Raw genomic sequence first — 6,000 nt, 5'->3', positions numbered from 1 at the left:
TGGGGGGTTTTTGGGGGGGATTTTTGTGTTTTCCTTTTCTTTTTTCATTTCAGCATTTCAAGTGTAAGATTTAATGCTAAACTGACAGGCTTAACTTGTGAAGGAACTGGCGGATCTTGAAAGAATTGTGTTTTCTTCCCCCCCTCCCCAAGGAGGCTGCGGGTGCCACGGTTGGTTCCCCAGTGCAGTGATAGATGGCACTCTGTGCAGGCAAGCCCTCCCATATCTGAGTGCTGAAGCAGCCCCAGGTCTGCTTCCTATCAAGAGAACATTTTGTCACACAGAAATTGAAACAGCATGGGCACCACACGCAGCAATGGGAAGGAGAATTGGACGTGAAATTCATTTTGCCCCTGGAGGAAGGTGGTTTCTGCTGCCCTGGTTCACAGGGGATGCTCATTTCATTGCCTGGGGGTTGCCCACTCCTACATTTCGCCTTTGGTTCTGGGGAGCAGTGGGATTGCAATGAAATCAGGGAAAAAAAATCAGGAAAACCCCAAAGCAGCAACACCCCCTGCCCCTGCAAGCTGAACTGAAGGAGCTGGTTTGACTGAAAGGGAATTATCAGAGTCAGGGATCACCTCAGCTTCTCAAGTCCTTCTGGAACCCAAGAATGAAGAATAAATGTCACTATTTGGGCACTGAGTGTCTCTATTTTAAAGCAGTTATTTCCTTGAATGAATGCCTGTGAAGGACACCAACAGTGTCTGCTCCATGCACAAATATCCAAGGAGCGCATCCCAGGGCACTGGACCTGTCTGAATGAACCAAGGTGAGCAGGGAAACTCCTGCTTTGGCAAGGAAACTCCTGGTTTTCTCTGTGCATCCAAAGAAACTGGCAAGCCTCCAGGGAGAGTTGACTTTTTGGGGATGTCTTGTGTCAAAACTGCGGTGAAGCTTCTTCGAGGTCTCCCAGGAAATGAGCTGCCCAGGGAAGTGGTGGAGTCGCCATCCCTGGAGGGGGATCCGAGGCATTTGGAGGCAAAACTGGCTAGGGAATTGTTCACCAAGAAACAGCACCTGATTTGACAAAATATTGGGGTTGAGGATGTGAAGTGAAGCTGTTAAAGACAAAATTGGCCAGGAATTCCTCACCTTCTCCTAATTAATGAGGGGTGCTTCGAGGTGTGTTCTCTTTGGACATCTCCTTCTGTTCTTCACAGGAAAGTCATCTTAAAGACTTCTGGGTTCTATAAATGTCATTTCCCAGTTGTCTCGTGGCTGCTCTGGGTCTGAGGCTTTCCTGCCTTTGGTTTGGAAGCAACTGTTGCTAAGGGACATCCAGAAAGCCGACGGGATGATTCCGGAAAAAGGGATGGCAGGCAGAGTCAGCCTGTGCTATGCTCATGATGGGAACAAAAAAAAAAACTCAAAAAACCAAAAGTAAGTAAAAAATGAAAGGCCAGGAGCTGCAGTGCTGGTTTTTGAGAAGGATGTATCCAATTTCCTTTCCTGCCATGGACTTCCTAGACCACCTCGAGCTGTTCCCTGGGTGTCTGCCACCAGAGAGAGGCCTGAAGGGTTTAAAACCATGCAGAGCTTCTGGTTTTGGGGGGACCCATTTTGGGATTCTGGGGGGCCCAAAGGGAGCTTTTTGCAGAGCTCAGCCTGTGCCTGGAGCTGGATAACACCAGGCATTTCATCAGCCCTGCAGGATCACAGCTCGCCTGTGAACGCCGGCCAAGTGAAAAAGGGCCAGTAATGCCTTTCTTTTTTCCTTCCCTTGATTGGCTTAAGTCAGTATTTTTAGCATTTTCTATTTAAACATGAGCTCAGAAATCAGAGCAGGTATAATCACCCACTCCAGCACGGGGTGAGTTATTGCAGCCCCGCTCTGAACCCGCGGGGATTTGGGGAGCAGAGTGGGGAGGAATTCGGTGCCAGAGCCGGAACAAGGAGCCCTGGGCTGGGCTCTGAGCAGAGAGCCAGCCGGGCACTGCCTTCAAAAGCCAGCAGCCAGCATGGAACAAATTAAAAAGGGAAGCAGCAAACTCCTCTGGGGTTCCATAATCGCCTGAACATTCCTCTGGGACATCTGAAGCCGGCAGGGAGAGGGAAGGGGGGCAGGGGGTGCTGAAAAAAAAAAGTGTTTCTGCCTGAGGAGGAATGTTAGCAATAAAAAGGGACCCAAACGGGTGTGCCACAGCCTGCATTAGTCACAGAGCAGATGTGCAGCCTCCACTTTCCCCCCCTTGCTTTCTCCCCTGCTTCCTTCCTCCCTCTCCTTCCTCTTCCTCCCTCCCGCAGCAGTTCCACCTGCGGGATGCAGGGCTGGGGGTGTTTGGTGTCTCGGGTCAGGGGAGGAAACAATTGCCCCAAAAATCGGTTTGGGACTGGGGGTGGGAGGGAATAGTCCAAAAATAAACCACGTGGGAGTTTTATTTGGCTTTCTGCGTGCTGCAGGGAGCTCACAACGGGGTACAAATAATGAATTTTGGGGGGTTTTCCCTCTTTCTCAGACCCCTAGGATTCACAGGATGATCCCTTTCCTCTCTTTGAACCCCTTGGAGGAGGCACCAGGTGATGCCAAGTGGCTCTGGGGTCGACAGAAATGATCCAGATTGGTCCAGGCCAATTTTTATCTGCTTATTCAGAATGAAAATTGGTTTTTCTCCACCTGAGGAGGCAGGTCATCTGCTGCAAGGCCTCAGAAATTCTAATGGGAGCCAAGGAACCCGAATCCCTCTTGTCTGTGAGCTTTTAATGTCCCCTTGGCTTGCACCCCTCTGTGTGTGTGTGTGTGTGTGTCAAGAATGCCAAGTTTGGGTTTATTAAAGGAAGAAAAAGGGAAGAAATAAAAAAAATCCCAAGTGCCCAGAGCCCAAGTGTGACATAAGGAGCCTGGAGGCAACTTTCATCATGTTTTTAATGTGGTTTCCTTCATCTCCCTGGCCTGTTTGCTGCAGCAGATTGGATTTAGATGATGTTTTTACCAGATCAACGTGAGGATGCTCCCCCCGTCAGCTCCACCACCTCATGGCTGCACCTGAGAAGAACAAAAAAAATCCAAGTTATTCTTTCAATGCACAGTGTCATTTTGTCCTCGCACTAATTAAAACAAAATAAAGGCATTTGGCCTCTTTATTCATCTCTGGAGGGACTGGATGTAGTTGGATTCCCTGAAAGAAGTCCCAAGCCTTCAGAAGCATAAAATCCCAATTTCAGCCTCAGAATTTCCATGTCCATCCCAAAAGGAGAAATAGGAAAATCCCCCTCATGCTGCAACAATGCTGATGATCTCCAGGTCAGGGTTTTGCCTAAAAAATAAACACAGCAGAGCAACCTTTCCCAGCATTCCCTTGCTCCCGTGCCTGCTGCGTGTGCTGCGTGCATCCCTGATCCCTGCATCCCATCCCAGAGTGCATCCCAGATCTCTGCACACACCCCAGATCCCTGCAAACATCTCTGATCCCTGTGGGCATCCCAGATCCCTGTGTGCATCCCAGACCCCTGTGTGCATCCCTGTGCATCCCAGATCCCTGTGTGCATCCCAGACCCCTGTGTGCATCCCAGATCCCTGTGTGCATCCCTGTGCATCCCAGATCCCTGTGTGCATCCCAGACCCCTGTGTGCATCCCAGATCCCTGTGTGCATCCCAGATCCCTGTGTGCATCCCAGACCCCTGTGTGCATCCCAGATCCCTGTGTGCATCCCTGATCCCTGAACACATCCCAGATCCCTGTGTGCATCCCAGACCCTTGTGTGCATCCCAGATCCCTGTGTGCATCCCTGTGCATCCCAGATCCCTGTGTGCATCCCAGACCCCTGTGTGCATCCCAGATCCCTGTGTGCATCCCAGATCCCTGTGTGCATCCCAGACCCCTGTGTGCATCCCAGATCCCTGTGTTCATCCCAGATCCCTGTGTGCATCCCAGATCTCTGCACACATCGCAGACCACTGTGTACATCCCAGATCCCTGTGTGGATCCCATCCCAGAGTGCATCCCAGATCCCTGTGTTCATCCCAGACCCTTGTGTGCATCCCTGTGTGCATCCCAGCTCCCTGTGTGCATCCCAGAGTGCATCCCAGATCCCTGTGTTCATCCCTGATCCCTGCACACATCCCAGTCCCTGTGTGCATCCCTGTGTGCAGCCCAGATCCCTGCACCCTTCCCAGATCCCAGCACACATCCCTGATCCCTGTGTGCATCCCATCCCTGTGTGCAGCCCAGATCCCTGCACCCTTCCCAGATCCCAGCACACATCCCTGATCCCTGTGTGCATCCCAGATCCCTGCACACATCCCAGACCCCTGTGTGCATCCCAGAGTGCATCCCAGCTCCCTGCAGCTCTCCCTGCAGAGCTGGCTATGGGCACACAGGCAGGTTATTTTCCCTTTTCCCGCATGAAGGAGCAGTGGCTCACTTGCCAACCATTCCCACTGAATCCCATTTTCCTGATGGATGTGAGGGAGAGCAGGAGCTGGAACCTTGCAGCTAGACTAGGCTTAACACTGGGCTGGCTTAAACCCCTCCTGATGTTTACCAAGTGTGCAGCAGCAGGTTCTGAAACCCTCCTGTGGAACAGGAATGCCTGGGAATCCTTCTCCAGGAAACCCAGGCAATTGTGAAGGAGTTTGGGAGCACCACCTGGATTTTGGAGTTTTGGAGCATCTCCTGGGTTTTGGAGTTTTGGAGCATCTCCTGGGTTTTGCAGATGGGAAAAGAGCTCCAGCAACAGGGAAACAGAGAATACAAGGGGAAACAGCCTGGAAGCAGATCCAGGGTCTGCCCAGTGGTGATCCAGGGCAACCCTGGGAAGGAAATCACACCTTAAGTGGGGCCCAAGGAAAGATCCTGTGCCATGAAATCCCAGCAGGGATCCCAGGATGTCAGCTGGCAGGGCTTGCCCACGGCAAGGGACCCTTCAGGTCATCTCCAGGGGCTGGATGGATGGATTCCAAATCCAAGGTTTCACTTCCAACGGGCTCTCCATGGCCTGATGGAGCTGGGGTGAAGCAAAGGGAGCCTCTTCCCACAGGGAATTCTTGCCAAGGTGGAAATGGGTGGATCTGGCCAGGCTGCCAGAAACTTCTGCCAGGTCTTCAAAGGTTTTTCAAAGGTTTGGGTGTCCCCAGCTTGGTGCCAGAGCCTCAGAGGAGAGGGGGAGATGTTCAGAAGGTCGGGTTTGGGTGCATGGCAGTGACCTGGAGACACCACTGCTGAAATGTGAGTGTGGAAAGCAGGAATTTGGGGTCCTGAGGTCTGCTCTGGGCAGTTCTGCTCAGCCCTGGACTCTTTAGGAGCTCTCCAGGAGAGGTGTTTGTCCTGCCTGGAGCCTGCCTGTGCTTTGTGGAGTTCCATTCCATTTCTTGGCCGAAGCTGAGAACAAATGACCTCCCCCAGGCAAACACTTCACCCAAGGTCTGCTCACCCCACCCACAGCCCCAGAGCTTTCCCTCCATCCTTTTCAAGGTGAGGAGAGCCAGCTGAGCTGGTGAGCAGAGATATTTTCATTGTTTTGTACGTGGGAACTGGCAGATTTGGTGGCACACGTTCCTCTTTTTCCCAAGGGTGCCTGAGCAAGGAGCTCCTACCCCATCTCCCTCCTGGTCACCTGCTGGTCACCCCCTGGTTTTCTCCCTCCAGCTGCCACCTTGGCTCCCCCTCACCAACTGAGAAAATTACAGAAAAATTCCAGCTCTCTTTGGTTAGGAGGAATTCTTTGCTTCTTACCCACAAAAAAAAAGTGACACAGGGATGCCCAAAATCCCAAGGAAAGCTCTGGAACTCCAGAAACTGTGCCAGCAGAAGGTGTTGATCCAAGGGCTGGAGCCAGGCTGGGAGAGCTGGGGGGGCTCACCTGGAGAGGAAAAGGCTCCAGGGAGAGCTCAGAGCTCCTGCCAGGGCATGAAGGGGCTCCAGGAGAGCTTGGGAAAAGGGATGGAAGGACAGGACAGATGGGAGTGGTTTGTAACTGATAGAGGGCAGGGATGGGTGGGATATTGGGAATTGGGAATTGTTCCCTGGCAGGGTGGGCTGTGCCCCTGGATCCCTGGCA

Source organism: Fringilla coelebs, assembly GCF_963513975.1.
Source record: "Fringilla coelebs genome assembly, chromosome: 7".
In the NCBI taxonomy this organism is placed as follows: domain Eukaryota; kingdom Metazoa; phylum Chordata; class Aves; order Passeriformes; family Fringillidae; genus Fringilla; species Fringilla coelebs.
This window is presented reverse-complemented; position numbering follows the sequence as displayed.